Here is a 25,006-nt window from a genome sequence, read left to right as displayed (position 1 = left end):
TAAAATAAAATTAGTATTATTTGGGGGTACTAAACAGAATCTTTTATATTAGCACTTACGAAACTAGGAACTAATTGCTTATACTTTATTTCAAACAAGTATTTCACTCAAAGTAACTGCTGTTGTGAATGGACCTTAAACTATTTGGCCACACACAACCCTGAAGGTTCTTTTTGTTAGATCACAGTGACTGGGGAAAAGTTTGACATGGGTGTCTTGCATCACAGATTTTCTTTAATCTCTTCTACGTCTTCAATTACAGCTTGTTCTTTTCAGTTCTACCCTCAAAACAGTAGAGTCAAGCTGCTTCTAGAGTATTTACCAATACAAGTAGTCCAGAGAGATTAAGAGGAAGAGCACGGGCTCATCATTGTGGGATGCAGAATAATGAGCCAGGCCCCTCGCGAGCTATGTGACTTTAGGGGAATCACTTACTCTTTCTGTGCCTCAGTTTCACCAAGTGCTCCTGCCTTCTGTGTCTCACCAGATGTGGATACCAAGCCCAGATGCCCTGCTAACTAGCAAAGCAAATATCAGAAATATATTTTCATTAGTAAAATTAATGACCTGTTCATCATACTCATTAACCAGATATCACTGGGATAATTAGTGGTGTTCAAGATATATGATTAGCTGAAATATATCAGAAATGCTTCTCAAACTTAGTACCTCAAGCTTGATCCTCAAACGGTCGTGTGTCCATCTATTGGATTTCTGACGCCAGCTATAAGGTTAATAGAATCTGCCTCTGGAATATTTTTTTTTTATTGATGTTTTAATGGTTTCTACCATTGTGAAATTTTTGGGTTGTACATTTTTGTTTGTCCATCACCATATATATGACTCCCTTCACCCCTTGCGCCCACCCCCCACCCCCACTGCCCCTGGTAACCACAGTCCAGTTTTCTCTGTCCATGTGTTGGTTTATATTCCACATATGAGTGAGATCATACAGTGTTTGTCTTTCTCTTTCTGGCTTATTTCACTTAACATAATACGCTCCAGGCCCATCCATGTTGCTGCAAATGGGACGATTTTGTCTTTTTTTATGGCTGAGTAGTATTCCATTGTATATATATACCACATTTTCCTAGTCCAATCGTCAGTCGAGGGACACTTAGGTTGCTTCCACTTCTTGGCTATGGTGAATAATGCTGCAATGAACATAGGGGTGCATAAGGCTCTTTGGATTGTTGATTTCAGGTTCATTGGATAGATTCCCAGTAGTGGGATGGCTGGATCATAGGGCATCTCTATTTTTAATTCTTTGAGGAATCTCCATACCGTTTTCCATAGAGGCTGCACCAATTTGCATTCCCACCAGCTGTGTATGAGGGTTCCTGTTTCTCCACATCCTCTCCAACATTTGTTGTTTTTTGTCTTGGTGATTATAGCCATTCTAACAGGTGTGAGGTGGTATCTTAGTGTTGTTTTGATTTGCATTTCCCTGATGATTAGTGACGTTGAGCACCTTTTCATGTGCCTATTGGCCATCTGTATATCTTCCTTGGAGAAGTGTCTCTTCATTTCCTCTGCCCATTTTTTGATCGGGTTGTTTGTTTTTTTGTTGTTCAGTTGTGTGAGTTCTTTATATATTATGGAGATCAACCCCTTGTCAGATGTATGTTTTGCAAATATTCTCTCCCAGCTGGTTGGTTGTCTGTTCATCTTGATTCTGGTTTCATTAGTCTTATAAAAGCTCTTTAATCTGATAAAGTCCCACTTGTTTATTTTTTCTTTAGTTTCCCTAGTCTGCATAGGCATGTCATCCGAAAAGATTCCTTTAAAACCAATGTCAAATAGTGTGTTGCCTATATTTTCTTCTATGAGTTTTATAGTTTCAGGTCTCACCTTCAGGTCTTTGATCCATTTTGAGTTAATTTTTGTGAATGGCCATAGCACATGGTCCACTTTCATTCTTTTGCATGTGGCTGTCCAGTTTTCCCAACACCATTTATTGAAGAGACTTTCCTTTCTCCATTGCATGTTCTTAGCACCTTTGTCGAAAATTAGCTGTCCGTATATGTGTGGTTTTATTTCTGGGCTTTCAATTCTGTTCCATTGATCTGTGTGTCTGTTTTTGTACCAGTACCATGCTGTTTTGATTACTATTGCTTTGTAGTATGTTTTGAAGTCAGGGATTGTGATGCCTCCTGCTTTGTTCTTTTTTCTTAGGATTTCTTTAGCTATTCGGGGTCTTTTGTTGCCCCATATAAATTTTACTATTCTTTTTTCTATTTCCGTGAAGAATGTCATTGGGATTCTGATTGGGATTGCATTGAATCTGTAGATTGCTTTAGGTAATATAGACATTTTAATTATGTTTATTCTTCCAATCCACGCGTATGGGATATCTTTCCATTTCTTTATGTCATCATGGATTTCTTTCAATAATGTCTTGTAGTTCTCATTGTATAGGTCCTTCACCTCCTTGGCAAGATTTATTCCTAGGTATTTTATTCTTTTTGATGCAATTGTAAATGGTATTATCTTTTTGAGCTCTCTTTCTGTTAGTTCATTATTAGCATACAGAAATGCAACTGATTTTTGTAGATTGATTTTGTACCCTGCAACTTTGCTGTAGTTGTTGATTGTTTCTAATAGTTTTCCAACAGATTCTTTAGGGTTTTCTATATATACAATCATGTCATCTGCAAATAGTGAGAGTTTCAATTCTTTGTTACCTATTTGGATTCCTTTTATTCCTTTTTCTTGCCTAATTGCTCTGGCCAAAACCTCCAGTACTATGTTGAACAGGAGTGGGAGAGTGGGCAGCCCTGCCTCGTTCCTGTTCTCAGACGAATGGCTTTCAGTCTTTCCCCGTTGAGTATGATGTTGGCTGTGGGTTTGTCATATATGGTCTTTATTATGTTGAGGTATTTTCCTTCTATTCCCATTTTATTGAGAGTTTTTATCATAAATGGATGTTGTATCTTGTCAAATGCCTTCTCTGCGTCTATTGAGATGATCATGTGGTTTTTATTCTTTGTTTTGTTGATGTGATGTATCACGTTGATTGATTTGCGGATGTTGAACCATCCCTGCATCCCTGGTATAAATCCCACTTGATCTTTTTAATGTATTGTAGTATTCGGTTTGCCAATATTTTGTTGAGGATTTTTGCATCAATGTTCATCAGCGATATTGGCCTGTAATTTTCTTTCTTTGTATTGTCTTTGTCTGGTTTTGGTATCAGGGTGATGTTGGCCTCGTAGAATGATTTAGGAAGTGTTCCATCTTCCTCTATTTTTTGGAATAGTTTGAGAAGGATGGGTATTAAATCTTCTTTGAATGTTTGGTAAAATTCACTGGAGAAGCCATCTGGTTCTGGACTTTTATTTTTTGGGAGGTTTTTGATTAATATTTCAATCTCTTTACTTGTTATTGGTCTATTCAGATTCTCCATTTCTTCTTGGTTCAATTTTGGGAGGTTGTATAAGTCTAAGAATTTATCCATTTCTTCTAGATTGTCCAATTTGTTGGCATATAATTTCTCATAGTATTCTCTTATAATCCTCTGTATTTCCGTGGTATCCGTTGTAATTTCTCCTCTTTCATTTCTAATTTTATTTACTTGAGCCTTTTCTCTTTTTTTCTTAGTAAGCCTGGCTAAGGGTTTGTCGATTTTGTTTATCTTCTCGAAGAACCAACTCTTTGTTTCATTAATCCTTTCTACTGTTTTTTGGTCTCAATTTCATTTATTTCTGCTCTGATTTTTATTATTTCTCTCCTTCTGCTGGCTTTGGGCTTTGTTTGTTCTTTTTCTAGTTCTGTTAGGTGTAATTTAAGGTTGCCTATTTGGGCTTTTTCTTGTTTGTTAAGGTGGGCTTGTATCGTTATGAGCTTCCCTCTCAGGACTGCTTTTGCTGCATCCCATATGGTTTGATATGGCATATTATCATTTTCGTTTGTTTCCAGATAGTTTTTGATTTCTCCTTTAATTTCATCAATGATCCATTGGTTGTTCAGTAGCATGTTGTTTATTCTCCACATTTTTGTCACTTTCCCAGTTTTTTTTTCATGGTTCATTTCCAGTTTCATAGCCTTATGGTCTGAAAAGATGCTTGTTATGATTTCAATCTTCTTAAATTTATTGAGGCTTGCTTTGTTTCCCAACATATGGTCTATCCCAGAGAATGTTCCATGTGCGCTTAAGAAGAATGTGTAGTCAGCTGTTTTTGGATGGAGTGCTCTGTATATGTCTACTAGGTCCAATTCGTCCAGTTTTTCATTTAAGTCTACTATTTCTTTATTGACTTTTTGTCTGGATGATCTATCCATTGTTGTAAGTGGGGTGTTAAGATCCCCTACTATTATTGTGTTGTTGTTCATTTCTCCTTTTAGGTTTGTTAATAGTTGCTTTATGTACATTGGTGCTCCTATGTTGGGTGCATATATATTTATAAGTGATATGTCTTCTTGATGGAGTGTTCCTTTTATCATTATATATTTCCCTTCTTTGTCTTTCTTAACCTGTTTTATCTTGAAGTCTACTTTGTCTGATATGAGTATGGCAACACCTGCTTTCTTTTGTTTGCCATTAGCTTGGAGTATTGTCTTCCATCCTTTCACTCTGAGCCTGTGCTTGTCTTTAGTGCTAAGATGTGTTTCCTGAAGGCAGCATATTGTTGGGTCTTGCTTTTTAATCCATCCTGCCACTCTGTATCTTTTGATTGGAGAGTTCAATCCATTTACATTTAGGGTAATTATTGATATATGAGGGCTTAATGTTGCTGTTTTCTCACTTATTTTCTGGTTCTTTTGCATTTCCTTTGTTTCTTGTCCCATTTGTTTTGGACTGCCAATTCAGTTTGGTTGTTGTGTCTTATGACTCTTCTAGTTTTCTCTTTGTTTATCACATGTGGTTTTGTTTTGATTATTTGTTTAGTGATTACCTTGAGGTTTGGGCAAAAAATCTTGTGTATGAGATAGTCCATTATCTGATGGCCTCCTATTTCCTTATACTAAGTCAATTCAATCACTTTCCTCTTCCCCTTCTAAGTTGTTCTTGTTGTACCTTATTCTATCTTGTGTTGTGGCTGTGTGTTTACAGTGATGAGGTTAAATTTATTTTTGGTGAGTTTCTTCCTTTGATCTTTGAATTTAGTATTTAAGTGGTTGCTAACCTATTCCGGTAAAGATCTACTATTTTTCTGAGTTTGTCTACCTACTTTTCTCCTTGCTCCAAGCTTTGTGTTCCCTTTCTCTTCTTTTTTCAGGCCTGAGGGCCTTGTTGAGTATTTCTTGTAGTGGGGGTCTCGTGGCCATGAACTCCCTTAGCTTTTGTTTATCTGGGAGAGTTACTATTTCTCCGTCACATTTGAAGGATATTTTTGCTGGATAGAGTATTCTTGGCTGAAAGTTTTTGTCTTTCAGTATTTTGAATATATCATTCCAGTCTCTTCTAGCCTGTAAAGTTTCTGTTGAGAAATCCGCTGAGAGCCTGATGGGAGTTCATTTGTACGTTATTTTTTGTTTTTGTCTAGCTGCCCTTAATATGGTTTCTTTGTCGTTGACCCTGGCTAGCCTTACCACTAGGTGTCGTGGTGAAGGCCTTTGTCTGTTAATATATATAGGTGTCCTGTTGGCTTCGCTTACTGGTATTTCCTGCTCCTTCCCCAGATTTGGGAAATTCTCAGCTATTATTTCCTTGAATAGGCTCTCTGTTCCTCTTTCCCTCTCCTCTCCCTCAGGAATACCTATAATTCTTATGTTACATTTTCTAATAGAGTCAGATATTTCTCGGAGTCTTTCTTCATTTCACTTTAGTCTTAGTTCTCTCTCCTCTTCCATCTGGAGTATATCTGTATTCCTATCCTCTAAACTGCTAATTCTTTCCTCCATATTGTCCGCTCTGTTCTTTAAAGATTCCAGATTCTCCTTTATCTCCTCCATTGTGTTCTTCATCTCCATCAGCACTGATTGGTTTTTCTTTATGATTTCAATCTCTTTTGTGAAGAAACTCCTAATCTCATTGAATTGTTTGTCTGTGTTGTCTCGTATTTCATTGAGTGTTTTTATGATAGCTATTTTGAAATCTCTGTCATTTAGTTTATGGATTTCTGTGTCTTCGGGGTTGATTTCTGGGTGCTTGTCATTTTGTTTCTGGTCTGGTGATTTCATATATTTTTGCATTGTGGTTCCTGTGTTGGTTTTATTTTTCCTCATCCTGGAAATCTCTGGTTGCAATTTCCACCTGCCGCCACTGTCTGGTGGTAAAGGGCTGTGTAGTCTAAGCCCCCTGCGCTCTGCCCCAGTTTTTCTGCTGTGATCCGCAGTTTTGTTTTTTGTTTTTTGTTTTTTTCCCGCTGCGATCCACAGGTCCGGTCGTTTGATCAGGTCTGCCGCAGATCACTTGGTCTGGTCTGTCGCAGATCTCTTGGTCTGGTCTGCCGTGAATCGCTAGGTCTGGTCTGGTCGGTTGAGCTGCAGGGTCTGGTTTGCGGGGAGAGGGGAGCTCTCTTTTGCCCTCTGGGTCCCTGATGTGGGAGGCTTCTCGTTTGCCCCTCTTTATCCGCTCTCTGGGGTGCTCAGATGTTGATAGTATCCCTGTGGCTCTTCTGAGTCCTCTGTGCGGGAGTTTCCCACTGGCTGAGAGAGCCCGAAGAGCAGTTTCCCCGCCGAGGGCCGCCCCTCCCCCCTCTCTGGGAGCTGCGCGGACCGGGATCGCTGATCTGATGGGGAGGGAGAGGAGTTCTCCTTACCTCTCCCCACTTCCTCCGGGGGCCCAGCACGTTCTGCTCTCAGATGTGCGGCAGTGTGGATCTTTCCACTCTAGCTTTTCACTGTCTGGGATTCCGTTGTTGGTCTGTGACTGTTCCTTTTGTTGTATCTTGTCAGGGGAAGAGTTCATGGGAAAGCTCACTCCACCATGATGCTGACGTCACTCCTGATCCTTGAGTCAGCTTCAAGTGGACTTTTACACAAAGGTCATTAGAACACTTAAGAGGACAAAGAACTGGGTTCTTTATCATGTAGTATGAACTGCTTTGTGCTTGCTCACAAATACATGTCTAATAAATGTCTGTAGAAATGGTAGAATTTGGTCTGAGACTTGTTTTTATTATAACCTGTCATCAAAGTGTGGGGAAATGGACAAGTTTCACCTGTCTCAAATACTAGTGATTCTACTTCTAACATTTTTCAGACATTACTTTCTTTGCATTCCCACTATTGAAAAGTCTGTATTAGCTTGTATTCTATCTTTACTGACACTTTATAACAGCATCTGTAGTGGGTTGAATTGTAGCCCCCAAAAAGATATGTCCAAGTCCTGACCCCTGGTACCTGTGAATGTGACTGTATTTGGGAAAACAGTCTTTGCAGATGGAATTAAGTTAAAGACTTCGAGAGGACATCATTCTGCATTCACTAGGTGGACCCTAAACCCAATGAAAAGTGCCTATATTAAAACAACAATGAGATACCACTATTACCTACCAAAATGGCCAAAACCCAGAACACTGACATCACCAAATGATGGTGAGGATGTGGAGCAACAGGAACCCTCATTCCTTGCTGGTGGGAATGCAAAATGTTACAGCCACTTTGGAAGACAGTTTGACAGTTTCTTACAAAACTAAACCTACTCTTACCATATGATTCAGCAATTGTGCTCCTTGGTATTTACCCAAAGGAGTTAAAAACTTATGTCCGTACAAAAACCTACACAAGAATGTTTATAGCAATTTTATTCATAATTTCTAAAGCTTGGAAGCAAGCAAGATGTCCTTCAGTGCGCAAATGAATAAATTGTTGTAGAGTCAGACAATAGAATATTATTTAGTGCTAAAATGAAGTAAGCTATCAAGCCATAAAAAGACATAGAGGATCCTTAAATGCATATTAAGAAGAAGCCAATCTGCAAAGGCTACATTCCATAAGATTCCAACTACATGACATGGCTAAACTATGGAAACAGTAAAAGATCAGTAGTTGCCAGAGGCTGGGGGAGGGAGGAAGGATGAATAGATGGAGCACAGAGGATCTTTAGGGCAGTGAAAATACTCTATATGACACTATGATGATGGATACAAGTCATTATACATTTGCCCAAACCCATAGACTATACAACACCAAAAGTGAACCCCAATGTAAACTATGGACTTTGGATAATTATAATGTGTCAATGTAGCTTTGTCAAATGTATGACTTTGGTCATATAATAATAATTTGATAATAGGGGAGGCTATGCACATGGAGAGGCAGGGAGTATATGGGAAATCTCTGCACCTTCCTCTCAATTTTGCTGTAAACCTAAAACTGCTCTAAAAAAATAAAGTTTTTTTTTAAGTGTCTGTATAAGAAAAGGAGAAGACACACAGAGGAGAAGGCCATGTGACCACAGAAGCAGACATTGGAGTTCTGCAGCCCCAAGCCAAGGAACGCCAGGAGCCACCAGGAACTGGAAGGGGCACAGCATGGATTCTCCCCAGAGCCTTCAGGGGAGCACTGCCGTGCTGAAACCTCAATTTCAGACTTCTGGCCTTCAAAACTGTGAGAGAATACAGTGTTGTTTTAGGCCACCCAGTTGGTAGTAATTTGTTACAGCAGATCTGGGAAACGAATACTGCGTCTATTTTCAGACACTCTGCTTCTGCTCTGTCAGCCACAAGTGGCCCTCTGTTGACTTTGCTAACCGGAATCTATTCACCACTTTTTCCACCAATAGCACTCATATTTTCCTTGGACAATCATCCCTCTCCCACTCTGCCCATGGAGTTTTGATGGGTGTGATAGATTATTTGCATCAATGGTCCCAGTTCTTCATCCCTGACTGCATCACACCCTTTAGTATGTGCCTTTGGGGTTTTTCCTGAAAACTTCGGGTTTTTCCTATAAAGTTGGAATTTATTTCCCCAACCCACGTGATTTCCTTTGGCCAACAGAATTACATAAAAGTGAATCGAGGCCTCAAGAAGCTTTGGATGTTTCTGAATCCTCTTTTCTGCCTCTGCTATGCCATGGAAGGCCATGAGTGGGACAGGGCCTTCCTGGCAAATCCCAGCAGACCCCAGGCATGTGAGCAGCTTATCACTGTAGGCCCTTGAAGCTCTCTGAGTGTTTGTTACCCAGCATTACTGCAGCAATAAGTAATGGATACAATACGATTGCTCTTCTCCTGCAGCCAAGAGCATGTGACCTGAACTTGACCTCAGTAATTATTTCAGAGCTGCACATGTTAATCAGGTCCTGTGAAAATAAACTCAGTCCTGAGTTGGGAAAGAGAATCTCTTTCTGCTGAACTTGATGCTAATAGAAAGCAAGGTTGGAGTTGCTGGGGATCATCATGTCTTGAGATAAAACCATTACAGGGAAAGCTGAGTAATCAAGAGAAAGACTGAGTTCTGATGAACCCCTGGATCCAACTATGCCTGGCTTTTTAGTTATGTGAGTCAGTAACTCTTTTTTCTATAATCTAACTTGAGTTAGGATTTTATCCCATGAAAAGAACTTAAATTTGGGGGCCAGCCTGGTAGTATAGTGGTTAAGCTCGCGTGCTCCACTTTTGCGGCCTGGGGTTCACGGGTTTGGATCTCAGGCACGGACCTACACAGTGCTCATCAAGCCATTCTTTGGCAGTGTCCCACGTACAAAAAGTAGAGGAAGATTGGCACAGATGTTAGCTCAGGGCTAAAAAGAAAGAAAGAACTTAAATTTTTTGTCCAGATCACATTGCTGCCAAGCCGTACTTCCTAAAATACTATTTCGATTGCATCACTTTTAGAAAACTATTGATCTTCCTTTTCTTTCAGATTCATTCATCAGTCAAGGCCTTCCTGGCATCTGGCTCTCAGTTGTTGATTTGTGTGTGTGTGTGTGTGTGTGTGTGAGGAAGATCAGCCCTGAGCTAACATCTGCCAATCCTCCTCTTTTTGCTGAGGAAGACTGGCCCTGGGCTAACATCCGTGCCCATCTTCCTCCACTTTATATGGGATGCCACGACAACATGGCCTGACAAGCGGTGCATCACTGCGCACCCGACATCCAAAACTGGGCCGCCAGCAGCGGAGCGCGCGCACTTAACTGCTATGCCACGGGCCGGCCCCTCAGTTTTTCATTAGGATGGACTTCTGACTCTTTTCTTCCTCATATTTTCCAGCCATGCGCTGTGTTTTCCTGCCTTTCTGCTTTTGTTCATGTGGCTCCCTTTTGCCTGGAAAGCCATCGTCTTCTATATTAGTTAGGGCATAACTCCTGTTGTAAACAACCCCAACATTTCAGGGGCTCGTTGCAAAAAAGTTTATTGTTTGCTTATATCACGGTTCTTAATGAAAGTGGTAGTGGGGGAGGAGGCTGACTACATGCAGACATTTAGGTATCCAGACTCTTTCCATTTTATAAGACCAATGTCTTTGACTTGTGGCCTCTGGTGTTGCCAAGAAAGAGGAAGAGGGTGGACAGAAAATCTGAAGGGAGACTGACATTAGGGGCCATATATTCTTTTGACCCATGTTCCATGGGCCATAACTCGTCACGTGATCCCATGTGACCTCGCTTGACTCCACCTGTATTGAGGAGGCTGGAAAATCTTGTCTTCCTTTGTGCTCAGGAGGAAACAGAAATGGTTGGTAACCATAGCGCCCTGACTCTGCCATATCTGCTATCTCAATCTGGTAAAATTCTCCCAATAGAATGTGATTTTCCATATTCTCATTTTAAAAATTTGATCTGTAGAGTGAATTCTTTGTGTGTTTACCTTATTCTCCTTTTAGGTTGATTCAGTCCATCAGAACCCTGTGTAAGCACACATTTGTGAATTCCACAGATGTGAAAATGAACCTGACCTGCTCCCTGCCCACAGGAGCTCCCTGTCTTGGGATAGACATAAACAATTATTATCTGATGTAAAAGGTACAGTTATAAAGGAGTTTAGGACTTACTGATAAAACATGAAGGAAATGGTTTCTTGATGGTGGGGACTGTGTGTTATTTGTCTGTGTATCTCCACAAGCACAAAGGATTGTAGAGGGGAGTCTTGTATGTGCTAAACACACATGATATGTGATGAGTGAGTACACATGGGTAAGGGAGCTAATAAGGGAAGGATGAATGGATTCCTAACGACTTTGAGGTATACTGAGGTAGAGTGCAGAGGGACCTTTGCAGATGAGGGTTTTATTTTTTATAATTAAATATCAAATGAAAAATATACAAAAAGTTTAAATGACAGCTTTAGGCATGTACAGAAGGTAAAATGCTGAAAAATCTTAAAGATTATTGGCAAAGTACCTCCATCTGTAATCTGTGAAGAAGTAAATCTGTGAAGAGGTAAAAACTTGTTCACAAAATTGTATATTTGTGTGTACAGAATTGTACCTTTTATGATTTTGACTTTATACTCCTATTTAGTTAGAATGTTTAATTTCGGTTGGTAGTGGGATTTAACAACTTAAAGTTATAAATATCACCAGGATGCAATGAAATGTAGTTGTTGCCTGGAAGTTCTACCTCCCACGTGAAATTTTGAGCAAGTTCTGATCTCTCATTTCCCTACCAAAAGCTTTTATTCAGCAGTGAGTGAATATTAGAGTCACTCAAGGAACATTTTCAAAATAACCTGCTCCCACATCAAATTTCATGACTCAATCACTGAAAGGTAGAGCGCTAACTGAGAACCAGTGGTTTAGTGCACCCACCTCCTAAAAATTCTCTTCCTGTACTAGGTTCCTACTGCCGGTACAACAAATCACCACCAATGCAGTGGCTTAAAACAACACAAATTTATTATGTTACAGTTCCAGAGATCAGAAGTCTGAAATCAGTTTCACCGGCCTAAAGTCAAGAGTGTCAGCAGGCCTGTGTTCCTTCTGGAACCTCTAGGGAAGGGTCGTTTTCCTGCCTTTTTCATCCTCTAGAGGTTGCCTGCATTTCTTGGCTCATTGTCCCTTCTCAAATCACTCCAACCTCTGCTTCTGCCTTCACATCTACCAATGACTCTGATCCCCCAACTCCCTCTTATAAGGACTCTTCTGATTATATTGGGACCACCTGGAACCCAGAATCTACCATCCTTAATTGAGTCACATCCCTAAGATTCCATTTTACCGTGTAAATTAACATATTCACAGATTCTGTGGGTTAGGATACGGACATCTTTGGGAAGCCATTATTCAGCAAACCACATTTCCTTCACATGTAATTTTTAAAATATGAGATTTGTGAGGAGTAAATGAGAAATGCATGCGAATAAAACATGTAGCATAGGGTCTGACATAATCAGTGGCAAAGAACTGTTAGCTATTATACCTTTTAAATATCTTTTTTAATAGAATTTTGATGAGTGCAGCATTGTCTTGTCTTATTCACTGACACATTTGTCTTGCATATGGTAAGTGTTCAGTGAATACTTACTACATGAGTGAATGAATACTGAATATCTACAGTGGGTGCATATTAACTTTTCCTTATATTCCATTGTTTCCTTATATTCCACAATCACATGAGCCTATTCCTCATAATAAATCTCCCTCATGTGTATGCTCTCTTTCTCTCATCTATCTATCTACCTATCTATCTACCTATCTATCTATCTATCCATTTATCTTCTCCAGCTGGTTCTGTTTCTATGGAAAATGCTAATATATACTGAAAATTTAGAATTTAGTCAGAATCCTGGTGGTACTTGCTTCAATTACAGTCAGTTGGAACTCAGATATTGAGCAGGCCAGGCCAAGAGTGTGCCCTCTTGTTTTCATGCTCCCTGCTTGCATGGTCATTCTTTTGACTTCAATGAAGAATAAAGCAGCTGTAGAAAGTAAATAATGCAGATTTTGTTTTTGAATATGAAGCTAGAGAACTACTGTTTTGAAAGCTGTCAGACTTATAAAGATCCAATAATTAGAGTTAAGTAACTCAGTTTCATGAAACATTTCTAAGGAGGGTGGATGCTTGTGAAGAAACCCATTGATGCCTAATTCAGTTTTCCTGCTCCATCTAGAATCATTGCAATTATACCAATAGTCTAATTCTTGATATTAGCAGGAAAGTGACATTAAATATGACAGCTCTAAAACATCTAAATTTGTAAATAAGGGAGCACAGTCATGTACTGGCTAGCACTTTAGTCCAGAGAGAAATTCCTTGCTGTCCATGGCTCTCACAAGGGGGGGAAATAGGAGGCTGGAGGGGTAGGTGCATGTTGTCTTCTTCCTCATCTTGCCCAGCCAATACTAAATACATGCTCCTTATGATTCTGTGATATAGTTCTGTCTCCATAACTTCCCTCATTTTTCTTTTTTACCTACCATCCTTTAGTTTTGAGGAGTGGATGCTCAATGTATATACTATTTCTTGGTTAAGGTAAAAAGATATATGAGACTCCAGAATGGAGTAGCAGGTGGTTTTTCATTTTGTGGATCACCTCTACCTTCCAGGTAGAGAGAAGAGCAGTTGCAAAGCCTGGAGGGAGAAAAACTTGAAAGGTTGGTGTGTCTGGACTGTAATGTAGTGAGTGAGTGGGAGAGTGGCATGAGACATGGGGGCAGCAATCTGGGGCCAGGTCATGCAGGACATTGGAGCTGAGGATTTGGGATTTCATTTTAGCATCAAAAAAAGCCATGGGGGCGGTTTAAGCAGAGTGGAGTGGAATGATTGTTTACATTTGTGAAGAAGGGATCAGTGAGTGGTTCTATGGAGCCCAGTTTGGAGGTTACTGGGCTCTTCTGGGTAAGAGATGATGGTCACCTGGAAATAGATGGTAGTGGAAATGGAAGGAAGTGAATAGATTCTCCGTATATGTTTTTTGGAGATAGGACTGACAGGGCTTGCCAGCTGTCTTAGTTCATTCAGGCTGCTACATGTTTGTGTACTGTGTGTGTTCCGTCTTACTTAGTTGTCCACTGCTGGAGCAGTGGTATATCAAACGTTCATCCATCTCAGGAAAAGCAGAAACCTCAAAGGTAAAATATTTTATAATGTGGTAATGAATCAAATAATTAAGTAATTAGTATAAGTTAGGACTTTAAACAAATTTTTCCTAGGGTCAGCCTCCGTGGCCTAGTGGTTAAGTTTGACCTGCTGCGTTTTGGTGGCCCAGGTTCGGTTCCTGGGCGTGGGCCTACACGACTCATTGGCAGCCATGCTGTGGTGGTGGCTCACATACAAAAAGAGGTAGATTGGCAACAGATGTTAGCTCAGGGTGAATCTTCCTCAGCAAAAAAAAAAAAAAAAATTTCCTGTTCTTTTCCTAAATGTAGTCTACGGGCACCACTGAAAACATTGAGTCCACCGGTAACTTTCATGAACACTACTGTGAATTTATTCTCTTACGAAGCCCCCACTAAGTGGAATCAAGACTCCATGAAGTTGTGCTGAGTCATATTTTTAGTTAGCAAAAAGCAAGATGTGTCTGGAACATCTACTTTTGTCCCCAATTCTAGTATGTTTATGAGAATGGAAGCAAGCAATTGGAGTTTGTTATTAGTGGAAGTAGTAGTAGTAATTTCCAGTGAAAAATGTTTGGGCAAGTCCCTTAGCTCAGAATAATACGCCAAAAGTTCCAAGGTAAAGTAAGAGTATCAAGTAGTAATTTCATACCAAATAAAAGTAAATGTGGTTGCTTAGGCTTAATATTTGTGGATATTAATAAGAAAGTAAAATATACATAGGTGGTTACATGGTTTTGGCAGACGGTTTATTTTATCTTTTTAAAACATAAGAGCAGGCCAACCCAGTGGCCCAGTAGTTGAGTTTGGCATGTTCTGCTTTGGTGGATTGGGCCCAATTCCCAGGCACTGACCTACACCACTCATCTGTGAGTGGCCATGCTGTGGTGGTGGCTCCCATACAAAAAGAGGAAGACTGGCAGCAGATGTTAGCTCAGGTGGCATCTTCCTCAGCAAAAAAAAAAAAAAAAAAATACATAGGAGCAGTTTATTTAAAAGATTAAATTCAGTACATTTATTTTTTTAAGATCAAAATTCAAATATTCCATAAACAAAAATACCAGATTAGTAAAATAAACAATTTATCTTTTTTGAAGAGAGTATTTAATAACGAGCATTTTACTTTATTGTAACAAATCTTTTATTAACTTCAATTAAGGATGTGACTCATCAGTAAAATATAATTCAAAATTTACTAGCATCAAAAGTGTTCTCGGCTAGAGGATGTCCAGGTCCCTTCTAGAATATCATTACTCTTGAAGATGAATATCTTCTAAATACTTTAAAAATAGATGAAAAATAGAGGGAAATTCTAATTTCCCCAAAACTGACAGTCTTGTTATTAAAATGAAATAGATTATTCCTAAAAAATGATTGGGGAAAATAAAATTGATAAGTTGGTTTTAAGGTTATTTCTAATATTCATTTTTCCTATGACAGCACTATATCACTATTTGCTTGGTTTAAAAATGATACATATTTAGTTTTAGATGAACACAAGTGCTGTATACTTTTGTGGCTTCACAGTACAGTTCAATCTGTAACTTAGGAATAGACTTTAAATTCATAATGCACGCACACATTGACAAAATATGAGAAATCCTCCAAACTTTGATATTATCATTAACGTTTGTTGCTTTGAGATCATAATGAATTCTTTCAAGGTTTCAGACGTTTCCACTAGGCATTTCGGGGGTGGGGGGCAAATTTGTCCCCGACAAATGCACAGGGGACAGGAGGCGGCGGGTTCTGGAAATTTGACAGCGGCTGGCGTGTAGTGGGCGCTGAATCAAGTCTGTCCGGATCTGCATCTTTTACCCGCTGACTGTTCCCAACACTCAGCCTCAGGTCCAATTGGGCGATGGGGTGCTCCTAGTACAAAGGGAAAACGAGATACAAGAAATGAGCCAAAGGAAGAAAAGTCGCGCTCTGCCGTCCCGGGGTGGAGGAACAGAGTCACAGTCTGGGGTTGGAGGCGATGGAGGCCAAGCCGGGCGGGGCCGAGATGAACAGCGAGAGCCCCGAGGCCGGACTCAGGGCCCGGGGCCTCTGTCTGCCCCCAGGGGGCCAGGGACATCCCCAGCGCGGGGGCTCAGGCCAGTCCGGTCCGCCCAGCCCCCTTCCATCTCCCCGGCCATGGGCTCCTCCTGTCCTCACTCAGCTTCCCGGGATCCGCGGGGCTCCCTTGGGCCCGACTTCTTCCTGCTCTTCCCCTCCGACAGGTCTGGGGGTCCTGAGGACACATACCTGGAGGGTCCCCCCTCACCCCACTACCCGCCTTCTAGTCCCAACTGAGGCCTATGGTGACCCTATCACCCCTTCCCCTGTGTTCATGCTGCAAGCCTCTCAGATGGTTTATAATGCACGTCAGTGTGTGTATCAGATTAACCAAATCAGTATTAATAGACTTAACAAAAATATGAAGGTGTCATCAACAGCATCAATCATCACAATAAGCAATTTTAAAAAGTTTGAATATGTATGCCAAAATGATAAATTAACCACATGTTTCTAAGAATCAGATCAACCACATGGGTTCAATCCCTCTTGTCCATGCAGAGAAACATCCAGATACCATATTAATTATCATGAGATTCTAATTAGGTGAAAAGAAACATCCAGTAAGACTGAGAGGCAAGATCCATGTGTCATAATGACGGAGTAGTGAGTTTGGCAGCGTTGGTTGTGTGAAAGTCAATGTGTATATCATTTCCCCAAAATACATTAAGTTTAAAGCTTTAAATCTGTGTGAAAGTCATGAACTTGAACACCCATTGAACTAACCAATGAAACTTAAAACTTGGTCTGGGTTGGAAAACCTCGGAATAGAAATTTGGTCCCTTGACCCGCATGGATCCATTGGTTAACTTCGAGGTCCTGCATGAAAGGCTGTCATGAGGTGACAGCTGTCTTTTCATAAGATTACTAGAACACTTAGAAGGTTTTTAAAAATCTGATAAAATTATTGCCACTCTAGAAGTAGTAAGGATAACGTAAAAAAAATTGTGACATTTTATCTGTGATCTATACGCCTGATGGAGTACTATGCTGCTATGTCCAGATATGATATACATTCAGGATGTGTTAGGTAAAAACAAAGTCTCACCCAGCGTACGTCAAGATCGGCCGATGGGAAGATGGGCACAAGACTGGGAGTGAGTACTATCTGTGTTTAACTGTTAAGTTTTTAAATTTTGAATTAATTCAAACAAAATGAAAAATAAATTGTAAAAATTAATGTCAGAAAAAAATAAAAGAGTGTATACTGAAATAAAATGTTCTAGAGATTTTAAATCTTTTCTCCTCATTTCTATATTTTACATCTTGTTTAATAACAGCAGTACCCTATTTATAAAATCAATGCATTCTTATTGTGCTAAAGTCAAAAGCCACGTGGGACATGAAAGGGAGAACAAAAACCGCTTGTAACCCTTCCCCTGTGGCTTTGGTCATTGTGGCAGGCATTCACGTCTGAGTTTACATAGCCTTCCACCCTTTCACCACATATTATGACACAGTGGTGGAGAGGGAGCCGCATCATCCCAAATGCCTGGGTGTGAAGCCCGCTATTCATCAGCTCTGTAAGGACGGGATGTTATGAAAGTTAAACATTTAAATGTTATCACAGTAAGTAATTCGTTCAAAGAACATTTGTTAAGCACTTCGTATGTGCCAGAAAAACTTACATGGTAAGTTTAAAGAAAAGTGAAATAAAATCCATGATCTATTTTTTCACATTTGCTACCCAGTGTAGGTCATGATTCAAAGACAACGTTGGATGTGTCACCCTGTTTCTCATCGTGTCCAACCCCTCTTAAACTAGTCTTCACGACAGTAACCAACAGATCATCAACTTGCCCCAGACAGAAACTTAAAGAGTCCTTCTTCTTCTTGTTTTAAATGTGTGTGTGTGGTTTAAAGAAAGAAATTAAAAAGGGCTCTCATGTTCTCACATCCAGATAAAGAAATAGAAAAAGACTTATCTTTATAGTCTCCTGTGTGTGTATTTAAACAGTTTAAAGAAACAGTGCTAAGGTTCCAGTACCCACTTTGAGTCATACAAAATGACTGTTCACTTTGCAATCTCCATTTTCTCTATTTACCACTATTTTGAATTTTATGTTAATTGTTACCTTGCTTTAGTTTATAGTACTCAAGAGTATCATATTTAATTCTATCTCTATTTTACGCTTATTTAAATTAAATGTTGTACGGTGTATTCTTCTGTGACTTCCCTTTATAGGTTAATATTATGCCCTTTGAAATTTTTATGGTTGTTTCTCTAGTTCATTTATTTTTAACAATACAAAATATTCTACAGTGTGTATATATAAAAATGTATTTATCCGTTCTGCTATTGGGGATGGTATATATTTTTGTGGTTTTGCTAATCAAAAATGAAGCTATTTACGTAATATTTTCTGTGCTAGGCATAGTTCTGTGTACCAGTAATATATCACTAAACTAAATAGATAGGATTTCCCGCCCTCACAGAGACGACAATACTCGTGGACTTTTTTCTCAAGATCCCCAGTGCACTTTCATAAGAGGATCTCAGAGACGCACACCATGTGGACTTGCTGTGTTGGTCCGTTTTTCACTCTGACCTGCAGTGCCACTGTCATATTGCAAATCTAGGTGTACGTGTAGTTTTGTTTTCCGGGCTACCTTTTGTGCTCCAGTGGTCTCTTTCTCTACCGTTCTACCAGTAACTCACTGTTTGAATCACAAGAGTTTTATAATAGAGTTGGATATCTGGTAATGGTAACACCCTTAAACCCAGACAAGTGGTATCCTGCTGCAGAGGGCCCTGATGCACTTTCAACGGCTAAGTTTCTCCCATGATTGGACCCATCAGGGCAGCAGTGTCATCTTAGTAGGGTTCCCAGCACTGTCTTGGCATGGCTCCCAGTGCCTGGTCAGAATGGGGTTCCAACCCCATTTCCCCTGTTCAGGGCATACGCCAAGCCATTCCCCCACATCCCAACCAAATACCCAGAGGAGTTCCAAGGTTTGCACCTATCATGTCACCCCAGGGCATTGTGGCCAACCCCAGTTCCTTGAGGTGGCCTAGTCAGTGGACCAGTACTGCTGGCTCAGCAGGGTATTTCTTTGCTGGATTGCATGAGATTAGATACCAAAATGCTGATGTGCTGAGCCGGGGTGACTCAAATTGTATATACAGAAGGGGCCCAGCCAAAACGAACTGTCCCTCAACACAATCCATATGGGCAGCTCTGCCTGGTAGACATGTTGGGTAAAAGCAACTGAGGTAAATGGGCCTTTAATGTGAGTTTTTAATGTTCTAGGAGTTAAACCATGTTTACTGTTTGCTGCTTGCGACAGGTGTCAGAAGCTCGGTTTCCTCTGGGGTCCTTTGTTTTTTGCAAGGTTTTTTGTTGTTTATTTTGTCTGCCCTGTTCTCTTTGGGTTTCCCTTGATACTTCTTCTTCAGCAAGATCTGAGACTTGAAGTTCTTTCCATTGAAATCCCATTTTGATCCAAGAACCATATTAATGCAGTGGTAAGGTGTGGGGGAAGGAGAAGTGTTGTATAGTTCTATGATTGGATCTCATTCTTTTAGTGAGGCTGTCCCTTGGATTTGACCTTTACAAGTGCTTCTCAGACTTTTATTCTGTTAGGTGAGAGGATGCTCGAGGGTGCTGGAGTTGGGTATTTGCCTTCCTACACATGGAAAGCTAGAGGGGACTAAATTTGGGTATTTCCTTTCCCCAGGCCAGTGATGCTCTGGTAGAAGCCAAGGTGGTTGCTCTGGTAAAACCGTTTCCCTTGAGGGAAGACTTTCTTAAGGAGAACAGACTGTGCTGGGTGTGTTTCAAATGGTTGCTTTTCTGCTCTCCCTGCCAGAAGCAAGAAGGAGTTTTCTTGGATCTTCACCCTGGGAATGGGGTGGACTACTGGAGGTAAAACTCATGAAAGTGTGGAGGCCCCCATAAGACTTCCTTCAGTTTTTAACTCTCAAGCCTGTCCACACTGAGCCTCCAGAGCTTCATCAATTACAGTTTGTGTTGCTGCCCAGACCCTGGCTCCAGCAGAGGCCTGCTCCGTTAAGCTGTGATTCTTTGTATTCACCTGTCTCTCTGGTTTTTTGGTGACTGTTTGCCCTGTGACCTCAATTCTCTGATGGATTTAAGAAGAATTGTTGATTTTCAGTTTGTTCAGCTTTTCCTTTTTTTGTGACAACAGGAGTGATGATCTCTAAGCTCCATACATATTGGACCACAAACTGGAAGTCTTTTAGTCTTTTATAATTACTATGAACTTTTAACCTGTTTCCTTTGCAAATAGTTCTCTTTCACCCCAATTTTTGGAAAAGGGAAGAGATGTATTTAGGGAGTTCTTCTGCTTTTTTTAAAGCAAGGCATCACAAATTGCTCAGTGATATGTCGCATTCTAGAATTAAAGCTTTCCTTGTTTGCCCCAGCCCAGAAGCTTTGATTTCAGGCCTCTACTCCGTAGATGAGATATGTATGTAGGTGACTTGCCTAGAACTTTAAAAGTAAAAAGTCAAAAAAGAAATTGCTCCATTAGAAAAGAATAAATGTGGAGAGTGTGGACTCCTGGTGTCCACTAGGGATGACCAGCTGCTCCGGGTCAGAGAGGTTGGGGGAATCAGCAGTTCTAAACTCAAGGATGAGTCTCCCTGTCGATCCCTCCCTTGGGCCCATTTTATCCTGGGCTGCATCACTTCAACTCAAAACACTCCTTTAATATTCAGGTGTCACTTCTTGTAGCCCTCAAGTTGTGTCCTCTCTACACCCCATTAGCTGGGCCACAGGAACCTTTAAACAGTTAGGTCTGGCCTCCCATGTCACCACTCACACAGGTCAATACTCTTGCACACTTGATCTCCAGAGCACAGACACAGGAGAATTATGCAAAGGAAGAAGAAGGCTTTATTGTAAGTTATGGAGAAGACACGAGGGTTCTGGGAGGAAGACAGCGAGAGGGGAATGGTCAACTGTAGGCAGCAGGGGGCTTCCTCCATGCTCCAGGACTGGAGGTAAACCTGCTACACACCTCTCTCTGCTGTCCTGAGGACTCTGACCACTGGGATGGACAACTGCCCCAAACCACCCACCTTTGGGGAAAACTGCAGGGCAGGGGTGGGAATGGAATGCTGTGTCTCTGGTGCCCAGTTTGATCCAGGATCACGGAGGTCAGGTCTAGACCTGCATTTCACATGGCACACACGGTCCAGCCTGGGAGGAAGGTGGACACTGGCTACTTCTGGAGGAAACAGGGATCTCAGGCCAGCATTTGCCTCTTAGACCCCAAGGGAGTGGATCCTGTTCTGGAGGAAAATGACCTGGTTGATGGCCCAACAGTTTTCTGTTAGCCAAGCCTGGGACAGAAGAAGGGGCCCAAGTGGCAAGGCTGCTCCTTGCTGTGCCTGCTGCAGAGGCAGGGCTGCTAGGAGTAGAGGCCAGGGTGGAAACACCCCTAAAGGCAGCCTTTTTGGCAGTGGTGCTGGGCCTTCAGTTGGAAATAAGCACCCATACCAGCACCTGCCCCAACCTCTGCCTGGGCAGGCCCCCAGGGGGATGTGACTTAAGGAGGGGGCAGTTGTGCCTCCAAACCTAGGGTTCTCCTTAGTGCTGGGTCCTGTGGTCACCATGGGGGTGCTCTAGTGAGGGGGACCCCAGGTGTTCAGGTCTACGATTCCTCCATAGCAGTTGTGGTGCCTGGGGCCCCACTTGTTTGTGCTGTAATGTTGAGTGCCCCAAAGGAACAGATCAGATCTGAGATGGCCTCTCTGTTCCCAAAGCCCTTAGGTGCTGCCAAAACCTGCAACCTGAAGGGGGCTGGGCTCGTGCTGTTAAATGTCGATCAGTGCTGCCAGATGTTGAGCGCACCATTGGTCACAGCACTGGGCATGTAGGTGGCTGCTGCAAAGCTAGAGGTAGTGGCTGTGCCAGAGGGGAATACAACTGGGGTGGCAGCAAAGGCTGGCCAGGTGCTGGTATGGGTGCCCAAGGTGGAAGGTGTGGGTGATGAACCTCCAAAACCTGCCCATGTGGTGCTGCCCAAGGCTGGCTGGCCTGGAGCAGAGGCTGGGGCCCAGGCCGGGGCTGGAGGTGCCAGTTTTCCATACTGGGGAGAGCTGTGAGTGGTGGTCGCTCTGAGCTGCTATCCATCAGAGGCCCAAGATATGGGCTGGGCGGTGGCTCCAGGGTTAACGAGAAGTTTCAGAGTTGGCATGGGGCTGCAGAACCTCTGTGCAGGCAGGTGATTGTAACTGAGGCCATGCTGTCACGGGGGGGTGTCTGAAGCACCTGGGCAGATGGGAAGAGGCTCCCACTGGAGCCAAGGGGAGACCCCGAGAGGAGAGGTTGGGGAGGTGGAGTGGTGTCCATGAGGGTGACCTTAGTGTCAGAAGCTGGCTGGGGAGCCAAGCCTGCAGATGTGCTGGTCGAGGGGCTGGAACTGAGAGCAGGAGTGATCAGTAGGCTGGTGGGAGGGAGGGGCACTAAGATCAGTGATGGGAGGGGTGCTCTGTGGGGTGAAGACAGGAGAGTCTATGCACATGAGTGTGGGGGACTCCATTCTCGAGGTGCTGAGAGCTACAGTGAAGGCAGAACTGGCATCAGCCCTGACTGAGGCCTTGGGTTGCAAATGGCCTCCTCCCCCCATTCAGAGGGGCCCCCCAGATGGGCTTCAACATGAAGGGAGGAGGGGACGCTGCAGCAGCTGCATGCACAGGCCAGGGAGAAGCTGGGCTTCTGATTGCACACTCCATGCCTGGTGCAGGTGAGGGAGCAAGGGTGGAGGGGTTTGGGGCCTAGCAGACAGGTCAGTCCTGCCTGATCCTGAGGAGGAAGCAGGGGTCAGCAAGGTGCACGGGGCTGAGGGCAACGAGTATGAAGACATGCCTGGAAGGGGCTCTGACAGGGAGAAGAGGGGGCCTGGTGAACTGTGCTTCCTCGAGACAAAGGATGCACAGAGGAGGCCACTCCAGCAAAGTGTAGGATGGCCACAGGGCCCAGGGAGTCCTGGATGTTCCTGCATTTCTCCAGCTGTGGCTTCATGCAGGGGGCTGGAGGGGCAGCTGGTGGAGGAGCAGTCTCTCAGCAGGCAGGGGGACAGAACAGGAAGGGTGCATGGCACCGCAGTCCCAGAATGCCTCGGTCTCACCCCGCAATGCACTGTTGATGTGCTAGAGCGCTGCTTCCTTCTCTGAATCTAGGTCTTCAGTGGTGACTTGGAAACCCAACGCGGGGTGCTGGCAGCCTCAGAAGGTCCCCTTGTCTGTGTGGGAGCAGAGGAATCTTGTGTTTTTGGGGCCTGGAACTGTCAGGTCTGGGTGGGGTGTTCCTCCAAGTTTGTTTCTGCCCTGTTGTTGCCCCTGCATCCTTCCCATGCTGGCTCTTCCTCTGGGAAAGCACTGAAGCTGCAGAGGGAGACCAGGGCCCTCCTCACTCACTTTCTTTGAGGACCTCTGGGGCAGCTGGGCTTGGGATGTGGCCAGATCCCTCCTCCTCTGAACTGGCGGGAACCCTCAGGTGGAGCTGTATGAGCTCGTGATGGCATATCCTTTGGGGCTGGAGTTCACATGTGAGGTCTGGGATTTTTGGTTGGATCTGTCTTCTGAGCTCGTGATATAGAAGTTTCTCTGCAGAGACCCGGGCCTGGGCACGAAGTAACAGAGGCCTCCCTGGACCCCCAGGGGCCTGAAAGCAGGCTGTGCACCCCTAGTGCCATCAGGACCCCTTCCCTGATCGTCCTGCCTCTCTATGACTGGGCGGTCTTCCTCCTGCTTGGCCATCTCTTTCCCACTCTTTCCAAGGGCCTGCAACACAGTCTTCTCTGTGCAGGTGTCCTGGGCACACCTGGGTGTTGTGGGCAGCATCAGGGTGACTCCCTGCTCCTGGACCAGACAGGGAGTGACTTTGCCCACAGCAGACGGTGAGCTGCAGGACATCTCAGAGGTGTGAGCAGACAGCATGGCCTTCCTCTGATGGCCAGGCCTGCGGATGGAGATCAGGACCCCCAGAAAGGAGCAAAGGGTCTGCAGGATCATGAAATATCCTTTTGGAGATGCTATGAGAAAGCATTGGTGCAAAGTCACTGGATACCTCTCGGGTGGCCTGGGAGTTGACCGAGGGGCAGGGACAGCTGGGTGAGCCCAGCTGGCCAAGGGAAGTGGGTGGGTGCAGTGAGCAGGCTGGAGGTAGCCTTGCCTTCCTGGCAGGTGCTGGCCCCCCGGTGCCCGGGGTGGGGTGAGGGGCACAGCCTGCCCAGGGAACAGCCCATAGAGCACTTGGGGGAGGTCTGAACTTCAATGGAGAGCTGGGCTCCGAGGTTCTCCTTCAGCTGCCAGCTGGGCCAGTGGCAGAGTGTGCACCATGTGGCCTGTTGCCAGGATGCAGCTTTGGAAACTGTGAGGGAAGAAAGGGCTCACACGAGGATTCTGGAGGGAGGGAAGAGTGCCTGTGCAGAGGACTTGGCGAGGACCTGGGGTGGGACATGCTTAACATAGGACCCCACAAGCCCACTCCTAGGCAGTAAAGCAAGAGAAATCACAACTTATGTTCTCACAAAAACCTGTGTGTGGTGAATGTTTTTGCTGCCTTATTCAAATTTCTTCATATAGGACTATTGGGGTTGTCCAATTTTTCTTGAATGAGTTTGTAATGATTTTTAGTTGTCCTGGGAATAACACTATGTGTACAAATTGTTTCGCAGTTTAATTAGGACTTAACATTTTACCAGTTAAACAAAATGTAGGAGCCTTACAGCCATATAGATTCTTCTACCTTCCACTCTGTTGTAGTTGTCATGCATGTCACCTTTATATGACTTGAACGCCACCCTCTGAGCCTGTGGTGTACTTTTCTCCTTCAAAAGTCATATGTATATTAAATAATTTAAGAGGAGAAAAATAGGCCCTCACGTTTATCCAGAGGTGGCCGTTTCTGATGCTCTTCCTTGTTCCTGATGGTGCGGGCTGTTCTCTTTGTTGTTTTGCCTCAGCCTGAAGAAGTTCCCTTCACATAATATTTTATAGCAAGTTGTCTGGTGATGAATTCTCCTAGTTTTAGCTCATCTCCATCAGCCTTTGTTGTGGTTTCGGTTTTGTTTGGCTTTCTTTTCAATCC

The 25,006-nt window shown here is 43.0% G+C and overlaps 1 pseudogene; it reads right to left on the bottom strand.

Moving 5' to 3' along the window:
- Positions 1-19,398, bottom strand: part of LOC101391872 (small ribosomal subunit protein uS5-like) — a 29,913-nt pseudogene extending 10,515 nt beyond the window's left edge.
- Positions 19,399-25,006: the final 5,608 nt, after the last annotated feature.

This window comes from Ceratotherium simum, chromosome 17 (assembly GCF_057802395.1).
Source record: "Ceratotherium simum simum isolate JZ-2026a chromosome 17, ASM5780239v1, whole genome shotgun sequence".
NCBI lineage: Eukaryota > Metazoa > Chordata > Mammalia > Perissodactyla > Rhinocerotidae > Ceratotherium > Ceratotherium simum.
This window is presented reverse-complemented; position numbering and strand designations above follow the sequence as displayed.